The sequence below is a fragment of the Lissotriton helveticus genome, chromosome 5_1, assembly GCF_964261635.1.
Source record: "Lissotriton helveticus chromosome 5_1, aLisHel1.1, whole genome shotgun sequence".
Taxonomy (NCBI): domain Eukaryota; kingdom Metazoa; phylum Chordata; class Amphibia; order Caudata; family Salamandridae; genus Lissotriton; species Lissotriton helveticus.
The window spans coordinates 2,087,108,099-2,087,130,978 of NC_136065.1; positions in this window are offsets into that span (position 1 = coordinate 2,087,108,099).

Here is a 22,880-nt window from a genome sequence, read left to right on the forward strand (position 1 = left end):
AGCTATGCTGCAAAACCGGTCCCCGGTTACAAAAACGGCCCCCACGCTGGCAGCCCACCGTGGAAACGCCCGGTGCCCGCTACGGCCAGTCCAGGCCTGCTCTTGTTCCACTCTTGCTGATTCCCGTCCACGTGTCTCGCACTGCTGTTCTAAAAATGCAGGCAGCACACTGAATCCTAACCGAATGGCTTTGCTAGAGCTTGTTTTCGGATAGTGCTGGTGCAACCAAGAGGTTACAGTCTGGCCGGGTGCGGATTTTTACATTTATAAACATTGTATTCACACACTCTCTCTCTCTCTCTCTCTCTCTCTCTCTCTCTCTCTCTCTCTCTCTCTCTCTCTCTCTCTCTCTCTATATATATATATATATATATATATATGGGGGAGAGAGAGAGAATATATATGTGTGTGTGCGTATATATATATATGTGCAAGACTTTTGTCATTGAAAACAATAAAGTTCTCCTTTCCCGGCCTGCTGCTGGTTTTATGAAGGATGCACCAGGATGTGTTTGAAGTGTTGGACGTGGAGAGCCTCACGCTGCAGTTGAATGCTCCACTAGATGGCGCCAGTGGGCTGTACTTATAAACCGATTGTGCACTGCGTTTCTCATTAGTCCTCATTATCCAGCAGGCATTTGCATCTGCCAACACCTTCTGGCTGCATCTTTTTGTTTGTTTTTTGGGGTGAACTTCTTTGTTAAATGGCCTCAAAGAGGGTCGCATGGAGCATAGATGGTGTCGGGATGTCTGGGCCCATAATACCGCGGACCCGATGCGCTGGAGAAAGTCCGAGGATGTGAGCATGTTTTAAACTTCTTTAAAACAAACCGCCACTTGCTGTCCTACTTCTGCGGAATCGGTTAACGCGCTCCACCTGCCCCAGCGCCTGCAGCCGGTGCAAAGACTTTTGCCACAGAAAGTGGCGGAATGCGTGACTGATTTGAACGCTCGCTGCTGACACATGCGGACATGGCTTTTGTAGTTCGGACTGGACTGTTCCCATGGGGCACAGGGTCAGCGCTGATTTGCATATCGCCATTGTCTAACCCAGGGTGATGTGGAGTGGAAAAACGATGGATTTGGGCCCAGATCTTTGGACTGGGGTGAATGTGTGACATTGATCCACATTCTGTCCATCATTGTTGTGTTTGCAGGTACATGCGGACATGACTCCAGATCCCCGTGGATCAGCCGAGCTTTCCAGCTCTGCTATAGTAGTACATTAAGTTACACAGGGCACAAGTCCTAAAAAAAGAAGTGGGGGACGCTGACGTCACGACATGAAGTGACGTCACGAAAGGTGGCTTGCGCCATCAGACTCATTGCCTCCCCTTGCTCAACCCCTTAGATGCGGTTGCATCAGAGAAGCCAGCGCGTGAACAGCGTTCTGAATGAGCTCCGATCTCGCCCCAGAGGGGCCAAAGAGTGAATGTGTGGCTCCATTTGCTCCAGTTATGGAGCTCCCAGGAAAATAAGTGGGGGATGCCGTCCACTCGCGTGGTAACCCGACTCGAGCCCTGATTAAGTATCTCTAGCGTTGGTAAGGGGAACACGATATTTACCGTGCTTAGAAACCACAGAAGTGTAATTCAACCAAGCGTGGAGTCAGCCAGTTGCTCCTGGAAGGCGCTAGCCATCTCTACAGGTCATTGGAGGCAGCTCTATCGCATGGTGCGGGGCCCCATAGGTAAGGCACGTCTAGGGCCCCGCTTTTCTTTGCTTGTGTACGGTGTCCCCCTCCCGCCATGGATTACATTTGACGGCGATCAGACCGGCCCCCACAGGAGACAGATAGATTAGTACATTAACTGAGGGTTTTGAAGGGGGAGATGTCTAAAGAGCTAAGTACTTACCGCGGAAACTAATATAGGACCTGTACGTCATAGGTTTGATTCCTGGCAGGGCGAGCTCAGCCTTTCATCCTGCCTTGGCTGATTTCCTGATTGCTCTTATACTGGATAAGGGTAATGCTGGTTAGACCTGGTAAGATTCGATTGCCATAACGTGGGTTAGCAGCTGTAATTTGGGTGTGTGTAGTGCAATGACTTTTTGGACAATTAAAGCCACTAACATTGGTCAAAACCTTGAATTAGGTAAAGACGGCTTCACAGGGCTTTGGTGAAGCCCACACAACGATTTTTGGGGGAATTTTCGTGGTGCGTTTTAACCAAACTAGGCACCTATAATCAAATTTGCTCATGCACAAAAATGTACATTCGCGCACACAGGCATGAATACACACACACACACCCTTCCGCAGCAGGTACATGACCCAGTGAGCTCTCTTATTGGCACTGAAGCCTGTCAGCTGCAAGCACGTCCGGTGAAGACGCAGGGGCAGATTTACAAGAAACTACTGCAGAGCGGTGCCACAAGTCATTTTGCTGCGACGCGCTGCGTTAGTTCCGAAGCACAAGGATGCAACATATTTATGATAATATGTCGCATCTCTGTGCTTCCTCCTGCACTGGCTTAAACACTGCTGCCATGTGCCTGCACAGGCATCCTGCACCACGCCCATGTCGTGGGGAGATAGTTTTTGTGCAGGAAGGAGCACCTTCCCGCACAAAAACAATCGAGGTGATTTCCTCTTCCAATGCGTGCTGTAGAATGCAGCATGTGTTGAGAGAGGAAAAAACCCCTTGGGTGGGATAGCATTTTTCCAGATTTACGATTGCTCGTAAATCTGGAAATGCATCAGTGGACATGGGTGTTGCGTGGGAACATCCACAGCAACACCCATGTCACGCCCCTAACACGAAAAGTGTTACGTGAAAAGGGGTAATATTTACAACCACAGGTAAAGCCTCGCAGGGTCGCTTTACGTGTGCTTGTAAGTATCACTCAGCAGGTTGCACTGTCGTGTGCATCAGACAACGTGACACACTGGTGGCGCAAGGGGCTTGTACATTTATTTATCTATTTTAAAAGTTTTATGTAGCGCTAGCTTGACCCGTAGGTATCAGAGCGCTTTACATACATACTGTAAAAAACCGATAGAAATTGCATTATATAGTAGGCAGGCAGTAAGGAAGCAAACCAGAGATAAAAAAAAATACAGCATAAAAATAAGGCGGTTAACACAGTCCGGTCACCAACTATCCTTGAATGTCAAGAGAGAGTAGTAAACTCGGATATTCTAGTCTAGGTTAGTTGACGTTGGTCAGTAAAGTATTTGTTAAGGAGGTGGAGTTTCAGGTCCCTTTTGAAACAGGAGAAGGAGGGGTTGCATCCGAGGACTCTAGGGAGAGTGTTCCGCATCCTGGGAGCGTTGCCAGAAAACAACCGCTACAGGGTCGTTTTCTTTTTCAGTTTCGGAGGAATAAGAAGGAGTGAATTGAAGCTTCTTAGTGTTCGGATTGACCTGCTCTTACCAGTTTGTTGTACAGGTAGTTGGGTGCTGGAGAGTGAAGGGTTTTGTGTGTGATGCCGGCCAGCTTATAAATACACCTCCCTTCCATGGGAAGCCAGTTGAGGAAGTTGAGAGCTGGAGTGATGTGTTCAAATCTTTTTACTCCAGATACAAGTCGATCGGCCATGTTCAGCAATGCCCTTAGAGGGGCCTAGGGGCCAGATGTAGGTAATTCTATTTTACCGACTCATAAATACTGAATTTTACAGTTTCGGTATTTATGAATCGGTAAAATAGAAGGTGGGAGATGTAGGTAAAATCGGTATTTGAAATACCGATTCTGTAAAAATCGGTATTTACCGATTCTGTAATTACAGAATCGGTATTTCCCATTGATTCCTATGGGCTTTGAAGCCCATAGGAATCAATGGGAAATACCGATTCGGTAATTACCGAATCGGTAAATACCGATTTTTGCAAGGGTGCAGGGGGTGTCACTTTGACACCCTCTAGCACCCCCAATACTGTCATGTGTGCCATGTGGCAGCAGACATGCCCTAAGGGCATGTCTGTCTGCCACATGGCACATGTGTGCATGCACACATGTGCATGCACACCTGGATTCGGTATTTTACCACCCAATTGGATTGGGTGGTAAAATACCGAATCTGTAATGGCTTTGGGACTCTGAAGAGTCCCACCTACATATGGAAGATTCCCAATCGGTAAAAATACCGATTCGGTATTTTACCGATTCGGTAAATTTACCGAATCGGTAAATGTAGCCCCCTACATACCGAAAACCCATTTACCGGTCGGTAACGGCCGAAATCGGCCGTTACCGGTCGGTAAATGGCTCCTACATCTGGCCCTAGGTGAGTTGTTGGAGTCCCTGTTAGGATGGCGTTTCCGTAGTTGATTTTAGAAAGAACTAGGGATTGGACTACTGTCTTGAGGTCATAATGGGGAAGAAAAGGTTTCAATTTCTTGAGGTGTTTTAGAGAGAAAAGAACACTTTTTGCAGGGTTTTTGATGTGGGCCTCCATAGATAAGTTCTTGTCAAGGGTAATACCTAGAGACTTAACTGAGTTGGGTAGGACGATGGGGCAGTTTAAGGCATCCAGACTCTTGAGCCACTCTTCGATTGGACGATGGTTGCTTTTTGGAGAGAATAGGATTAGTTCCGTTTTATCTGGGTTGAGCATTAAGTCGTTAACGTTGAACCAAGTCTGGATCTCGGTTAGAGTGACATTGAGGTGTCGGATGTCGCTGGGAGACTTGCTTTCGAAATAGATTTGGGTGTCATCAGCGTAAAGGTGGTAATTCACTCCAGCTTTTTCCAAGATGATTGTGAGGGGCTCCATGAAGAGATTGAAGAGGGACGGGGAGAGGATCGAGCCTTGCGGGACCCCAAGTGTGACTTTTGTTGGCTTCGAGAGACAGGAGTTGATTTTAATTTGTTGCGAGCGGTGTTGGAGGTAGGAGGTGAACCATTTTAGTACTGTGCCATTGATGCCGGAGCACTTTGACAAGGTCTCCAGAAGGGCTGGATGATTTACTGTGTCGAATGCCGCAGATAGGTCAATAAGGATGAGTAGGCAGGCATCACCTTCATCTAAAGCCTTGTGAATATCGTCAGAGACGTTGAACATAGCTGTTTCCATGCTACAGCCTTTCCTGAATCCTGATTGAAAGGTGTCGAGGAGGTTGAACTCATCAATGTGTTTGTTGCGTTGGTGGAGAACACATTTCTCCAATGTTTTTGCAAGGAATGGGAGGTTGGAGATAGGTCTGAGGTTGTTCAGATCATTAGGCGTCAGCCCCGGGTTTCCTGAGAATGGGTGTGATTTGTCCCAGTTGAAGGGAGTCTGGGACACAGCCTGAGGTGAGAGAGGAGTTGATGATTTTTGTCCAGAAAGGGGAAATGGTGTGGTTGAGTTCTTTTATAATCGTGGATGGGATGGGGTCCATAGTGTGGGAGGAAGGTTAGAAATTTTACTGAAGACCTCATTTTTTGACATTAGCTCAAAGTCGGACCAATGCGTATTGTTTTTTAGCTGGAGGCAGGCCTGACTGTCCTTGTTAAGAACTCTTTCTGAATGGTCAAGGGTGGTTAAAGGGGGGCAGGTTAAGCGGGAAGGAGGGTTAGTGATTTGGAAGAAGCATTGAACCATTTTTGAGACTTTATTAGTGAAGAAGGTGGCAATTTCTTCACATCACTCATTGGTGACCTTGATTTCTTGAGAGGGAGTGCAGTTTGTTTGGCTTTTGACAACGTTGAAGAGTTCTCTCGGTCTGTTTTTCGCCAGATCTAGTTGGCTGCAGAAAAAATATGCTTTTTCACTGAAAATGTGTTTTTTGTATGCCTGCCGAGCAGATCTAAGTTGCTCTAGGTGTAATGTTGCGGGGTTTAGTCTCCAAGACCTTTCCGTTTGTCTGAGTTGACGCCTTTCATCATTCAGATCCACGTTAAACCAGGATTTAGATTTGGTTCACCTCAATTGTTTGAGTTTGAGTGGAGCTACTTGGTCTAAAACCTCTGTAATTTTTTAGTTAAAGTGTGTAGTGAGGTCATCGGCCGTCCATGATGAGGAGTGTGGCTCACTGATTAGAGCGGCAGACCCTGATGCAGAGGTCTGGCCCGGGACCAGGGTTCAATTCCCGACGCGGCAGGGTCCTGAGCCCAAAATGTACACGGACTCGATAATTCTCGCCTCGGTGCCTATTCTAATCATGGGGTCCCACGCTGCAACTCTGGGCAATAGTTGCTTAATCTCCACTACGGCGGCCCACCCGCTGCGGGATGCCTGGCTTTCACCCTGGGGATACCCAGTAGGGGTTATCTCACAGGGAAAAGCCAGGAGGGTTCCCAAGGCAAGCGCCTTGATGCCTTCGGGTGATACGTGCGCTATATAAGTCGCAATACATTTACATTTACATTACATTTACAAGATGGGCATGAATCCTGGATTCAAGTTCGGATAAAGGGACTTCTTTGATGGTTCTGGCCCAGTGTTTAGGTTTGTCATCACGAATAGGTTGGTGGCTGACAAGTGAATCAATCTTGAACAGAATGAGGTGGTGGTCGGACCAGTCAATGGGAGAAATCCCTCTCAGAGAGACCAGTTCATTCTTGGTAATGATCGCATCCAGTGTTGCACCTTTGATGTGAGTTGGTTTATTGCAGAGTTGTTTGAGGTTACATATTTCAAATAGTTTGGATAGGTTCAGGACAGTGGAGTCTTCTGGGTCGTTCCAGTGGATATTGAGGTCAGCCAAGAACACGTCTTTAGTGTCTGTCATGGAGCACAGTGATATTAGGTCTATTAGTTCTTCGGGGAAAAGGGTACGCTCTCCTGGAGGATGGTCGATGGTGTGGAATTTGATGGGTGAGGTGCCCTTGGCAGTGAGTTCGACACCCAGGTATTCAAACAATAGGGATTCTGCAGGTTTAAGTTTGGTAACCTGTATTCCAGCTCTGTGAATGATGGCTAGTCCCCCCCAGTTTTGTTCGGCCTGTCTTGTCTGATGATGTTGTACCCTGGAGGGGTGAGAATGTGAATCTGCACGCAGTTTTTTTTACCTCAGTCAAGCTCAAAGTGTGGGGGAGAGGGACACGAAGCACTGCTGACGCAGAGAGGGGGGCAATAACTCATGGGCAAGTGCAGTTGGGGGGGGACTCGGGACCCCGAATGTGGGAGGCTGGTGGGACCTTGGAGTAGAGGGCAGACAACAGCCATCGAGGTGGCAAAGATTCCACCGAAAGTCTTTTTTTTTTGTCCTCATTTACCGCCCATCTCACTTTGAGTGTGTTTTCAGACTGTCCGTCCCCACACTCAGCGAACTGAGAGGTATAAGCGGCTAGGAATTTATCCTCGTCCACCTACCGGCACTAAGACTTGCTGATATAAGCACTCAAAAATCCACTGAGATATCTCTATTTTGCAAGCTTCCAGGGCTAGATGACCTTGTATTGGAGGCTCCCGACTACTACTGGGAGTAGTTCCAACCTGGCCATAGAGTTTTTAGGCAGCATAATCATCGGACCCAAGTGGGAAAAAAAAAACCCTCCGGGTCTCATCGTGATTTCAGAATATTCCAGAATCTTCTCTTCTTTTGACTGCATGTTCTTAATAAGTCCAACTTGGAGGTCGCCAGGAGTGAAGATTGCCATTCTAAAAAGGAAGGAGGGATAGCATCTGTCCACTTTATGCAAATTTGTCTCCTGGCCGGTAAACATCATTTACAACCCGGTGTTTACACCGCAGTACCTTTACAACTATGCCATTACAACGCAAGTCGTTGCTACGACTTGCACTGGATGGCGCTGTTGGGCAAGGAATGCTGTAATTTTATATTTCAACACCTTCCCTACTGTTGCGTGGACTGGTGTTGGAATATAAAATTATAATATTCCAAAATACGCGCCCTCCAACGCAAGTCGTTGTAACGACTTGCGTTGTAATGCCCGCGTTGTCAAGTACCGCGATCCTTTAGATCGCGTTGTGCTGACACACATCCCTCCTGGCCAGGAGCACAGCATAAAAGAGTAAAGATCTTGCTTGTCCTTTGACATTCTCCTGAAGGCCAAAGAAAACTAGGGAAAAGTTCATAATAACCTGAGTTCTAATTAAGTCCGACATAAATTTGCCAAAGCTGTCCCAAAAAGAGGTCAGAGCTGGGCATTCTTTAAACATATCAATGTCAGAGGCCAGGGCCAGACTGTACTTCTTGCAACATACGGGCAGCTCTTTGTTAATTTTTGATAGTTTCAGCGGGGTGAAATAAGCCCTGTGGATAGTGTATAAATGATTTATTTTTAGCCATGCAGGCTTTACTATGTCGTATAACAGATTACACGAAGCTTGCCACAAAATTTAACGACCCCAAACTTAAACAGAAAGCCCTCCACCGGTAAGTGTGCACCCTGAAGCATTGCTAAAAACATCCCTCCTATCCCAGTATTAACCGGCATTTTTAAAAGCATCCGGGCGTGAGAGAGTTGGAAGGCCCAAGCATAAAATTTAATGTCAGGCAAAGCCAGACCCCCCTTCTCTCTGCGACGCATCAGCTTTTTCCAGGCTAATCTTGCATTTATATCCCCACAAAAAAGAATTCACCTCCCTCTGAATTTGACCAATTTTTATTTTGTCGAAGTACAGAGGGATACAGTTAAAAAGAAAAGAGATTTTAGGGAGTATCATCATTTTAGACAAATTGGCCCTGCCGATGAGCGAGAGAGGTAGCGAAGGCCAGGTCTTCATCATATTTACACACTCTCTCGACACTGCCATCAAATTTGTTTCTGCAATCTTGGCTATATCTTGAACTATTTTAACCCCCAGATACCTCATAGTGGAACTTGTTTGATACTGATGCTGACTTGCCACGTGGTTCCAGACAATTACCTCTGTTTTAGCCGGGTTGACTTCGTACCCCGAAAACAAACCAAAGTCTTGGGCTTGACTGATAACGGCTGGGAAGGCCCTGTCAAGGTCAGCCGTGAGGATTAACATGTCGTCGGCATACAGGGCTACCTTCCTCTCCCACTCTTCATAACTAAAAGATTGAATGTTAATATCCTCCCTTAGCTGATGAGCAAATGGCTCGATGTACAAATCGAAATGAGAGGGGAGAGTGGGCAGCCCTGTCTAGTGCCCCTAGATATATTAAAGGGTGCCGTGAGACCACCGTTTACCAACAGCCTAGCTGAAGGGCTCCTGTAGATAGATTGTACAATGCGAAAGAACTTCTTGCCGAGATAAAAAAAATTCAAGGCCTCCGACAGGTACAGCCAATTTACCGAAGGCCTTTATGGCGTCTAGGGTCATTGCTGCTAGAGATAGAGCATGTGCGGACACCAGGTCTATTGCCCCTATAAGATCGTAAGTTAAATGTGATAACTGATGATCCTTTACAAAGCCCTTCTGATCTAGGTGCAGGACATCCCCCACCACTGTACCCAGTCGAGCTGCCATTATAGATGTAAAGATTTTATAATCAGCATTTAATAAAGATATGGGTCTGTAAGACATACAATTAGATGCCGCTTTCCCAGGTTTCAATATCAATACTATAATAGCCTTGTTCCATGAGTCTGGCGGGATCAGGCCTTCTTGCAGAATCTGATTAAATAGTTTGGCCATAAAAGGAATAACCTGCGGCCTTGCCCTTTTTAGTATTAAAAATTGCTTCCCTTATTTCGAGACAGGAAAAATCCCTGTCCAAATATCTTTGTTCTGAGGTAAGAGAGGGAAGCATCATATCCTCAAGCCACCTTTGTGCACGCTTTCTATCTGCATTGCCATTCTCCAGGTAGATGTTCTGGAAGAAGGACTGAAAAGCATCTCGGATTTCTTCATCCGTTGCAGAAATACCTCTTCCATCCCTAATCTCTTTAATGTAGCTCCTAGCTCGGTCCGATCTACTCTTCCAAGCAAGAAGCTTACCCGCACCTTCCCCATATTCGAAGTGTGAGATTTTGCTGGCTTCCCACCTTCGAAATAGCTGCTGTTCAAAATACTATCAAGCTGGGATTTCAACTCCTTGATCCTATCTCGCTTCTCCTGTAGGATTTCGGGGGATATTGGAACAGAAAGATCGACCTCTGCGTCCTTCAACCTATTCTCAATATCTGAGATCTCCTCCTTATATATTCAATTCCTATATGGGGCGTTGAAGGGCCAGATGTAATACAATCTTGTGAAAATGGTTTTATCCGCTTTCTTCTGGGTGTTCCAGCTTCCTCCGCTACCTATAGCTGCCATGAGGAATTAGGCATCCCTTACATATTAGATACCATCAAGGTAGCCCCGTTGCTATTATGGCACAAGATATGGGTAAGGGACGAAACGGGTTTTAACAGGGAGGTAATACGAGATTGCCTTAAACTAGATGGGGCCAGAGAAATGGTGTGGCTTAATTATATAAAAGGGCTAACGAATGCCATTGGGTATCCCGAATACTTTACTGATCCCAGGAGACTTGAAGATATTTCTAGGAAAGATCTGAAGGTTCGCTGCCTGAAATACCTTGACGAGCAAAGATGGGTTAAAGAGAGGGAAAAAGAAACGGTTATGGCACACCAATTGATTGTGAGTGGTGAGGGCACTCAGCAATATCTTCTGATGGTGCCGAGCAGCTTTAGCCGCATGATATTGGCCCGTTTTCGTTTTGGTTCTTTCTTTAGAATGGTCTTATTTCCTGTGATAAACATCTAGTCATTTGACAAACTCGCATGCCCCTGTGATGATGTATCCCCACAATCCACTTTGCACTGTACTTTATTTTGCAAACTTTTTACGGTTCCCAGGAAAAAATATCTTAAACCGATACTCCGACGCTGGAACATCAGATATTGCAGGGCAGCATTGCTTAGAGTACAGATGTTAGAATCAACAGTGATTATTCTGGCTGTATCTTCATACCTGAAGGCGATAATTAGGTCACGGTCAACAATGTAACATATTTTTTATATTCTATAGTATGATCTTTTTGCCTAATCTAACTGTGAGGTCCTTGTGAATATTGATTGTCAAGTTTTTTATCTTCTTATTAGACATATTTTATAAAATTTTAGCTAAATGTTTCTTTTTAATCAAAAGATCGGTACCATTGCAAATGAATTATGCCCCATGTGATGTAATACTTATATTAAATTGCTGTCACACATGTATGTACATATTTCTTTTTTACCCCTCGTGCTTTTATGATTTCTTATGTAATGAAATCGAATAAAGCTTTATACTACTACTACTATTCCTATAACAGGACCTGTTAGTAATTTGTCCCCGTAGGAAGACCTTCAGAGAATCCCAAACTGAGGTGATTAAGGCTGTTTCCACATTCACCTCTAAGTTTCAAGACACTTCTTGTGAAAGATAGAGCTCCTCTTCCTTCTCCCCGAGTATAGCACGATTGAAGGACCAAGTCCTAATTGGACTAGGTGCTTGGCATTTGAGAGTCAGGAAGACACCAGCATGGTCTGAGAGGTGAGGTGCCACATATACAACTCTCTTAACCAAACTCCTTAACCCCTTCAGTGCTAATGACAAGGGTAACTCGTCATGGAGTTTCCATTGATTTCAATGGAAATTACATTGAGAGGTAAGAGGGGCCTTAGCAGCCAAGTGGTTGCTTATCAGCACAAAATCAATAAGTGACTGATGCCTATATTTATAATTCCGATACAACACCCCCTGCTGCTGCCCCGATCTATCTCTCCAAGTGTCGGATAGAGTATACTGTTTCATGGCCCCCAACAAATACTCTCGAGATTTAGACAGGGCTGCTGCTCTATTAGATGGTGATTTGTCCAGCACCGGGTTTACCACAATATTAAAGTCACCTTCTATGACCATTGACTCTGGAAAATCCAGCACGTGTAAAAAGATGGTCTTCAAACTAGAAGGGTCATCTTGGTTAGGGCCGTAATATCCGTTAAAAATTAGCAGGGTGTCCATAATTAAGGTTTTAACGATCACCCACCTGTTATTTGGATCTTTTATATAAGAGCAGACATGGGCCCTAGCTGACGTCTTAAATATAATAGATACCCCTCTGGTGTTTGCTGTTTGGTTTGTGCTGACATGAGAGCCCACCCAAGTGTGGGGCTTTAACAAGGCAGTCATTTCATCTTCCATTAGATGTGTTTCCTGGAGGACAATGACCTGCGCCGTGGAGTCTCGTAGATATTGTAGAATCTTGTCTCTCCTTGGCCTGGTGCACAGGCCATTGACGTTCCAGGAAAGAATCTGCAGAGAAGTCATGGTGGCTCCTCCTTCTCTACCCTAGCCAGCTGCACAATGTTAGTTATTATCGCCCTCCGCACCTTACCTACGCCCTTTACTTTAATTCTAAAGCTGAACATATCAAACATAGCGGAAATTAGGTTTTTGTTAAAGCCTTTAACCCTCCCCCCCTCTTCCCTTGCCCTCCACCCCTGGAGAAGCCAACCCCCAATCATCCGGACAAAATAGTCCAGATAGTGCAACCTAAGATTTCCACCCAGTGCCACCACCGTAAAGAAAAAGTACACAGAAACCCCACCCAGGGGTGCGAAACGTGAAACCCCCACCTAGGAGAGTCGACCTACCCACATCTATTATAATATGCCTCGTAATATCCTTACCCTTAAATACAGATACAGGTATAAGCCTATCATTCTCTAAGAGAGGGGAGGGGGGATAAAAAATAAAACCAGAAATGGAAAAGAGGAAGATAGGAAAGAGGAATACCTAATCGGTAACTATCTTAATCCCGCTTGTCACACCTTCCTCCCCCCCTTCCCCCATTCTAAAGAAACCTTACCAATCCTCCCCCAACCCTTTCCTACATAAGCGGGTACTCAGTTATAAGTTAATATGGATCTGGGAGCAAATCTGAAACGGCCATCGCCTATGGCTTGTGTATGCTTAACCCGCCTGTAAATTTCAGAGGAGATCATCAGCCTCCTGTACCGATCTTACATTGTGCATCTTATTTATGAACATATTCCTCGGGGAGGCGGAAAATTTTTGTTGGGCCACTGCTCCCAATTTTTTTAATTCTTCCATCTTCCTCCCCAGTTCCCACTGTCTATATAGAGTAGGCCTAGCCAAATCTGATCGAATCTGAAAGGAAAAGTCCTTACCCCTCAGCGATTTAAGTTTAAGAGAAAGATTCAAGATTTTCTCTTTTACTGAGTAGGTATGGAAATTAATAAGGATTTTCCTTGGCTTGGAATGGTTCGGGTTGAGTCTAAAGGGGTCCCGATGAACTCTTTGGATATCCCTGTCCAACTCCTCGGCAGTGATCTCCAAATCCAGTGATTCTTTTAGGATGTTTATCATAAAAGGTGTTAGATCACTCCCCTCGCTACCCTCTGGGACATTCAATACCCGTAAGTTATTCCTACGGGAGTTGTTCTCTACAATTTCAAGCCTGTCTCTCAATGCTCCCTCCGCTTTCTTCAGGGCTGCAAAGTCCCCCTTCATGACATTCAGCTGACCAGTTAGTGTCCCCACTTCCGATTCCAGAGTTTCTGTCCTTAAAAGATCCGCTTTTTTATCTAATGACTCACAGAAACTTCTGATCTCCCCTTGGTTTGAAGCTTAAACCTCAAAGCCCTTCTTTATGTCCACTGCCAGTGAGGCCATGAGTAATTCTAAAGAGGAGATTGAATGAGCCTCTGTAGCAGTAGCAGAAGCGGAAACTTGAACCTGGGCCGAGGCCGGAGTTGGAGCCGGAGCTTGAGCCGGAGCCTGGGCCGTGGCCTGAGCCAGAGCCAGAGCCGGAGTATACACCTCTAAACTTTTGGCCATTACTCCCCCAACCGAACATTCTCCCACAACATTCATGACAGGACTATGACTCTTAGGTGTATCTTGAAGGTTCCCTGAGGTGGTTTCATAAGGTATCCGACCTGTGGGTTCCGCTCCCCCTCTTTTCCCAACTCCATCTTATCACCTCTTGCTGTTGGATCAGGACTGTCTGTATCTACTATAGTATCTACAGTAGCGTGATCTCCCACCAGCCTATGGGTATCTAGATTTACTTTTACTTTTACTAGATAGGGAGTAGGGGTACCTGACTCGCTTGAGTCTGGTGCCAACTGAAGTCCGACCTCTCCTATCGTTATCATTGAGAGTGGCAGTGATTGTGAGGAGTTGGGCAGTGGCAGTGGTGGTAGTGTAGCCGGGTGGACGGTGGTGAAGGCTAAGACCAGGAAAGGTGGGAAGGGTAGCAAAAATTATATCTCTACTTTCCTATCAGGAGAGGTTAAAAAGAAAAACCCCAAACTTTCTAAAGCCAAGGCTAAGAGTCTCTTGTTAGATCCAAAGCCTAAGATTAAACCCTCCCTCAGGTCTTATTTTAAGGTCTTGCCAGAAGTACTGTGTCTGGAGGAAGCTAGTAGAACGATAGGAGAGGTCCACCGTAAGTCTTGCGTGGCTCTGACTTCATTGGGAACAAGGAGGCTTATTTACAAGCCCCTTGCGCCACCGGTGCATCACTTTTAATATGGGAAAAAGTGACGTAGCGGTGGCGCAAGGAGCTTGTAAATAAGCGCCAAGATGCTTTGGTGCTGGGTAGTATATACGCTCCTCCCCCGCTGCAGTGGAATCTAGTGGAGCGTCTCATGAACCTTTGGGCGGATGTACCAGATGGTTTATCTGTAGTTGGCGGGGGACTGGAATGATGTGATGGATAAGGCCAGGGAGTGCTGGAGGGCTGGGGGATGTCCAGTAATTAGTCGTACTACGAAGTTGTGCTCCTTGGTGACGGGGCTTGACTGGGTAGACGTATGGTGTCGCTTCCACAGAGATGATCAAGAATTCACGTATCTCTCTGCGGTCCACGACTCCTATTCCAGAATTGTTTATCTCTTTGTTCCCCGAGTGGCAGTGGGTAGAGTGGTGGTGGCTGAGATTCTTCCACGGGGCCTGTCTAACCACTCCCCGGTGGCCCTCACTCTACAAATAGGGCAGATGAAACAGCTGTTTAGGTGGCGCCTCTCGGTATGGCACCTACAAAATGATGATTATAGAGAACACATGAGCTGCGCTATTGATCAATACTTGACAGTTAATGTGGGGTCAGTTCCCAGGGCTGAGCTACTATGGGAGGCGATGAAACCCACACTGAGGGGGGTGGACATTTCCTGGTGTGCGGCAGCGCATAGGGTGCATAGGGAAGAGCTGCTGCAGGTGGAGGCGGGCATAGAAGATCTTGAACATAGGAGCCGGGAGGCCGGAGGCAGCCAGGTCAGAAGGCAATTGCTGATGGCTCAACAGAAGTATACTGCACTCCTGATGGATGAGGCCCACTAAGCCGGGTTGGCGGTGCGTAGTAGGGTGTATCAGTGGGGGGATAAATCCAGCAAGATGCTGCATCGACTCTGTCAATGACTCTTTCATTCTCAGGCCGTCCCTGGCATACTGGGCTCAGCAGGTGAACCGCTCCCAAACCCACTGACCCTAGCTGAGAGCTTTGCCACATATTATGCAGATCTGTATTCCCCTAGGGAATGTTTGCCAGCCACCACAATAGATAGGCTCCTGGATGATCTTCCACCCAAGGCTCTATCGGACGAGGAAAGGGAACAGTTCGAGCTGCCCCTGACGGATGAAGAGTTGGGCGCTGCATTGGGAGAGCTTAACTCCGGGAAGGCACCGGGGCTCAATGGGTTCCCCAGTGAATTTTTTAAACGCTGCTTCTTGCAGTTGGGTCCTCACTACCGCTAGGTGGCGGAGGAGGCACGAGAGCGGGGCTCTCTTCCCCCAAACTGGAGACATGCAGAGGTAGTTGTCATTAACAAGCCAGGCAGTCACCCGGATCAACACGCATCACATCGTTCCATCTCTCTCCTGAACGTGGAGGCTAAAATCCTGGCTAAGGCCCTGGCAAATCGCCTTCTACCTCATATTACTGCCCGGGTCCATCCTGGCCAGGCTGGATTTATGCCTCAGAGGGCGACCAGGCATAACATCAGGCGGGTGCATGTGGCAGTGGCAGCTATTCAGCTGCTGGGAGAACCTGCGGCACTACTATTGGCTGATACTGATAGGGTATTTGATTCCCTCAGCTGGATGTACTTATTTGCGTTACTGCATAGACTCAATTTTGGATCACGATTCCTTTCCTACTTAACTCTCCTATACACCGACCTAACAGCGTTGGTGTGGGTAGCCTGTGCGATCTCTTCCACGTTTTCCATCAGGCGGGGCACAAGACAGGGCTGCCCCCTGTCCCCATATTTATTTTCCCTGGCAATGGAGCCTCTGACTGCATGGGTGCGAATAGGTGCGCAGGTACGGGGCTTTGAATGGTCACAGGGAATGTCAGACAGGATAGCATTAGAAGCGGACGATGTCCTCTTCTTCCTTATGAACATGGACAGGACGGGGCCGTGGTTACTGCGTATTATGCAGATTTCTGGGGAGACAGCTGGACTGTATATGAATCCCCGTAAGTTTACGTTGTGGATTCTTGGAGATCAGACAGGTGTGGGTTTGTGGGTCTCGTCAGTTCATTTGGCGACGGGGGGCTGAAATATCTTGGTGTGTTTATGTCGGACGTGCCCGCTATCTCCTGGGAGCGTAACCTGGTTCCGGTGTGGAAACGAGTGCGCAGCGATCTTAAGTCCTGGTTCCGTATGCCCCTGTCAATATATGGCAGATCGGCTATATTTAATATGGTGGCGCTTCCCCGGCTCCTATATCAATTGCAGAACCACCTTTACCAGATTTCACCCCGATGGTTCTGACAAGTAAATGCAGCTCTTGGGCAGTTCATATGGGAGGGGGGCAAGGTGCGTGTGGCCCTGAGGATGTGTTTTTTGTCTACTTATTATGGGGGGCTAGCTTCCTCCAACAATCTCTTGTATTACAATGCCTTACATCTGCTACTATTAAATGAATGGTGGTTTGGCGATAGGGAGGAACCGGCATACGCGGTCGTGCGACGACTTGTGGGAGACTGCTCGCTACATACGATCCTGTATTCAGCTCCGCTTCGTGCCTCGCTGCCGTCGGCGATGTGGGTCAGTTGGATGAAGAAGACTAGACAGAGGCCATAGCTACTCCGCGGGAGGCGGCCTTAGCAATACGACTCCGCCTCGTCCAGTTTAAGTATCTACACAGGGCCTACTTTACACGGGTACGTTTGTGGAGGGCGGGGCTGATTGCTTCTCCTGTGTGCCTTCGATGCAATTGGGAGGAGGGTATACTTATACATACTGTCTGGCAATGTCTCTCCTTAGATCGCTTCTGGAGGGTGGTTTTTACCTGTCTATCAGAGGTACTGGGTTGGGATCTCCCTCGCTCGCCGAAACTTGCTCTGCTACATGTAATGGAAGGGATAGGAGGCAACATTTATAAACAACACCTAATGCAATTGGGCTTTACCCTGGTGGAAAGGGACATAGCTAGGGCGTGGAAGGCTCCGAGGGCCCCTTCAGTAGCTGCGTGGAAGAATAGCCTAGACTTCTGTACGGGCCTGGAGAAACACATCTTCATTGCCAGGGGGAACCCACACAAACACTTCAAAATTTGGAAACGGTTGGCAGACTATCGAGAACTGCTGTTAGAGCCGGTTTCAGTGGCAGGTGACCCCGCTCTGATGTGATTCTTATTTTAATGGTGGTAACGGGGGGTACCGTGCAATGGGATATGCTGATGGGCAGACCTTTTGTACTAACAAATGATTCTGTCTCATTATGGGCATATAGGGCGATCGGGGGGAGGGGTAGGGGCGGGGGAGTTAGATTTTATATGTACTGCTTTTCGATCTCCTGTGTTTTAAATGGGAAATGTCAAAGTCAATAAAATATGATCTGATTGTGCAGATTTCTCTGGGGTACGGAGCCCTGCAATATATGTGTAACTTGACAAATAAAATCTGTTAAAAAAAATAAATAACTTTCCTATAAGGCACACAGTAAAGGTCAACATGTAGTCTACCAATAGGCAGTCCAGGATATCTCGAAAGGTGGGCTCCCCTTGGAATTTGAATTTGAATTTTGAATTTAAAAGTATTTATTGAGCGCTCGTACACCAGGCGGTTTCATGGCGCTGTAGAGGAGAGTGAATCCTTAAAAGAAGGGTGTAGTTTTAAATTTTGGGAGCCTGTGCGAACAAATAGGTTTTCAGTGTGCTGCGGAACTCCAGGTAGGATGATGTTAATCTCAATTGGAAAGGTAGAGAATTCCAAAATTGTGGAGCAAGGACGGAGAACATAGTGCCTCCCGTTCTGCTCTTCTTGAACCTGGGCACCACCAGGAGGGATTGAGAGGAAGACCTCAGTTGTCTGCTTGGGGTATAGGGTCTGATTTTGGAGGTGATGAAAGATGGGGCTGTTCCCGCAAGGGCCTGGAACGTGATGCAACCCATTTTAAAAAGGGCCCTTTCTCTAATGGGGAGCCAATGGAGGGATCTGAGAAGGGGAGAGCAGTGGTGAGATTTAGGTAGACCATAGACCAGGCGGGCAGCTTGGTTCTGCACCAATTGGAGTCGCCGAATGGCGTATGCTGGGGCCCCAGTGTACAGGACATTCCCGTAGTCTAGCCTGGAGAGGACCATGGCCATCAGGATCAGTTTGAGGGCTGAGAAAGAAAAAAAACTTGAAATTTTTCGAATGGTGCGTAAGGTGAAGAAACAAGAGGAAACCACCGTGCTGATTTGGGAGTGTTAAATTTACTGCCAGTAAGGAGGAGCTCGGTCTTGTCAGGGTTGAGTTTAAGATGGTTAAAACTCATCCAATCCCTGACAAAGACCATCACCGACTGGAAGTTGTTAATAGAGTCAGGGGAATCGGAGAGGTTGAAAATGAGCTGGAGGTCATTGGCGTAATTAAACACCGTGACCTCCATCCTTTGTAGGGCAAAGATAAGCGGAAAAATATATAAATTAAGAAGAAGGGGAGAGAGAGAAGAACCTTGAGGGACGCCGCATCGCACTTTGTGGGCCTCGGAGGAAAAGTTCGCCAGATGGACTGCCTGTGACCGATCGCTCAAAAATGAGCTGATCCAGGCAAGGGCAGAACCTCCAATGCCAGCCGCCTCGACACGGGAAAGAAGGATGGTGTGGTCCACCGTGTCAAAGGCGGCCGATAGGTCCAGAAGAACCAGTGCCTGAGGGCGGTTGACATCTTGTCCCTCTCTGAGTGAGTCTAAAACAGAGACCACCACTTTCTCAGTGGAGTGGAGAGGGCGAAACCCTGCTGGGCGTGGAGAGAGATAGCCGCTGTCCTCGATGAAAAGAACTTAGGATTTTGGTAACATGTCGTTCGAGGAGTTTGGCCAGGCAGGGGAGGAGAGAAATCGTCCGATAGTTTACCAGCACTGTTGGATCTGCGCCTGGTTTTTTCAGGATTGGAATGATGGTGGCTGATTTATGGCTGAGAGGAACGGTACCTGACTTGAGGGTCTTGTTGAGAAAGGTGAGGGGGGGTATAGGGCAGGTGTGGAAGATGTCTCATAAGATGTAGGCCGGACAGATGTCGGATGGCGATCCAGATTTGACACAGGGGAGTAGGGAAAGGAGGGTGTCTTTAGACAGCGGGGTTATAAGGTCAAGGTGAGAGGTGTTTAAAGGAGGATCAGGGTTTAGGAAAGCTGGGGAGGGAGGAGGAATGTTGGCCTTGATGTCTACGATTTTGTTAATGAAAAAATTGTTCAGAGAGTCGCACAGGGGTTGGGAGGGTACTGGCTTGCATGTGGTTTGGTCTGAAGAGGCCAGTTCAAAAACTGTGGCAAAGATTTCTCTGGATCTATTCTGTGCCCAGAGGATTTTATTCGAGAAGTAACAGGTTTTGGCATCAAGAATGGCTTTCTTGTACTCGGCCTGGATAGAAGAGTACAGTGATTTGGTAGCAGTGCAGTACGTGCGTCTCCATGCCCGTTCTGCACGTCAGGTGGCCAGTTTTTTATCCTTGAGTTCCGGGGTGAACCATTTGTTGACGTCGTGAGCGCGTCTTACTCTGGTGCGTCTTAGGGGAGCCACCTGATCACAGGCGTTAGATAGCCATTTATTAAGGGTTTCTGCCTGAAGCGGTATGGCCTGATATCCTCTTTCTTTTCCTGCTTCCAGCAGTTAAGTGCCTTCTAATTTCCTCCTCTTCTCTACTCTATGGTTGTTAATTTATCACTTTATGGTTGCTAATCACCATAGCACTGGGTTAGCATCTCAGTGGGTTTACCCTGGAGCTGTGGGAGCGTTCCCATCGCTCCACTCACAGCGCTCTTTTTTTCGAGGCCTCAAGCACGTTGGTGTGGTGCGCACCGGAGTAATCTAGAGGGCGAGTGTGTCGCGTCTCGCTGATCCGGGCAGGATCGCTGCTGTCAGTTTAAGCAGCGAGTGCTCCAACACAAGGAACCTGCGATATCATCTCTGCTCGAGCCGCCTGGAGTCAGACGCCCTTTAAGTACGGGTCTCTAATTCAGGGGCATATTATCAAGAAGGGCGTTAAAATTATCGCCGCTTTAGCAGCAGAAAACTGCTGCTAAAGCGGCGATAATGGGCTTGATAATATGCCGTTGAGAATTCCCATAGAAGCCCATGTTCACACCAGAACATGGGCTTCTATGGGAATTCACAAGGGCATATTATCAAGCCCATTATCGCCGCTTTAGCTGCAGTTTCCTGCCACTAAAGCGGTGATAATTTTAACGCCCTTCTTGATAATATGCCCCTGAATTACAGACCCGTACTCAAAGGGCGTCTGACTCCAGGCGGCTCGAGCAGAGATGATATCTCTGGGAATTCAACAAGTGGGTGGTTTATCGCCACTTCAAGATGAAAGGAATCCATCTCCTGCGGCATCTTCTCCAGCCCCATGACTGGATGGTGCATCTGGACTTAAAAGACGCTCACCTGGCGGTTCCTATTTTTGTCAGCATCGCCGCTTCTTGCAGTTGATTCGGAAAGATTAAGTGTTCGAGTTCACTACCCTTCCTTGTGGTCTATCCTTGGCTCCCTGGTGTTTCACCAAGGTCCTCAAACTGGTGGTAAGGACCTTATGAGCGAGGAGTTTCCGACACATTATTTACCTAGATGACCTCCTGCTTTTAGATCAGTTCCCATCGTGGCTGTCCTAGCAGTTAGAGGTGGCGGTCGATCTACTGCAGGGTTTAGGCTTTGTAATCAATGGCAAGAAGTCCCTCCTGGTGCCATCGGAGCAGATGACCTTTCTTGGATTTGTCATAGACTCGGAAAGTCATCACAATCCACAGGGAGCTGAAACGGATGCTGGCACGCTCCACTACTTCGTTATGCCAGGTGGCTCAGATGGTAGGCTTTCTGTCGTCATCAATTAAGCGATCTTTCCAGGGCTGCTCCATTACAGAGCCTTGTAGCACCTCAAAGCGTTCCTCCTTTGGTGGGGGTTGCAATACGCAGATCAAATACCCCTAACGGAAGAAGTAACATTAGAGATTAGATGGTGGCTGGACCACTTGGAGACGTGGAACAGGTAGACCAGCTTTGACTCAGACCCAGACATTGTGACAGAGTCTGATGCCATCAAATCTTGCTTATGTTTATGTTTATGTTTATGTTTTTGTGATTTGTATTGCGCGCAAATACCCGGAGGTGTCTCGGCGCATGTGTTTCCCAGGACAAAGCACGCTGAAAGAATCACTGATCAAATAACCATGTCTTGAGCAATCTACGAAAGCTGGTGAGAGTGGGACTGCGTCTGATGGACAAAGGAAGCAAATTCCAAAATTTGGGGGCTGCCACTAGGAAACGTCTGTCTCCCCAAGTAGAGGTTCTAGTACGGGGGACTGAAAGAAGACATGAAGAGGCAGATCGCAACGATCTGCTGGGGGCGTAGATGTGAAATGCATTCCTCAAAAACTGTCGTCCTACATTGTGCATTGCATTGTAGGTGATGCAGAGCACTTTGAATTTAATCCTATTTCCGACCCTTAGCCAGTGCAAATGACGTATGGCCGCTGAGGTTGGTTGGCGTTTGGGGATGCCAAGCAGAACTCTCGCTGCCGCATTCTGAATCGATTGTAGTTTGTGGAGCACCTGTTCCTGAGCATTCAGGAACAGGGCATTACCATAATCCAGATTAGAAAATACAAGAGTGGAGATCAGCGTTTTTCCTGCAGATGGAGGCAGGTATGGAAGTATTTTCTTGATTTTCCTTAACATGTGAAAGGAGGCGGATACCACTGAATTCACATGTTGTTTAAACAGCAACTTGTCATCGAACATGATCCCGAGCTTTCTGACCTTAGTGACTGGCACTGGTGGAAGGCCTATTTCACTTGGCCACCAGATGGAAGACCATCTTGGCAGAAGGTTTCCAAAGGTCATGACCTCGGTTTTGCCCGAGTTTAACTTTAAACAATTACTCGCCATTAAGGAACCGATGGCGAGCATCCCCATCTGAAATCTAGTTGCCACAGATGACCCGTCCTTATGCACCGCCACCACCAGCTGGGTGTTGTCCGCATAGGTGGTTAGGCTCAGTCCGTGTTGTTTAATCACCCTTGCCAAGTCCGACACATATATATTGAATAGTGTCGGACTTAGCGATGATCCCTGGGGCACTCCGCACGGGAGGGTGAAGGTGGGCGAGTAATATTCACCCAGTTTCACCGATTGCGTGCGGTTCGCCAGGAAAGAAGCAATGAGCTCCTTTGCTAGATGGTTAATCCCCAGGGTCGTGACACGGTCGATCAGAATGGAATGATCGACCGTGTCGAAGGCAGTGGACAGGTCCAACAAAATGAGAGCCGCCGCCCCCCCTGGTCTAGAATAACCCTGATTTTGTCAGACGCCTTTATTAGTGCGGTCTCAGTACCATGACTCTTTCGGAACCCAAATTGGGTATCGTCCAAGAGGTGTTCCTGATCAATAAATTCTGAGAGCTGCTGATTCATGATGGATTCGAATATTTTGGATGGAAAGGGGAGGCAAGCAATTGGTCTGTAGCTTGCGGAGTCTAGAGGGTCAAGGGAGGTGTTTTTTTTATCAGCGGCTTGATCACTGCCTTTTTCCATATGTCCGGGTAGGAACCTGTTAGGAACATAGAATTA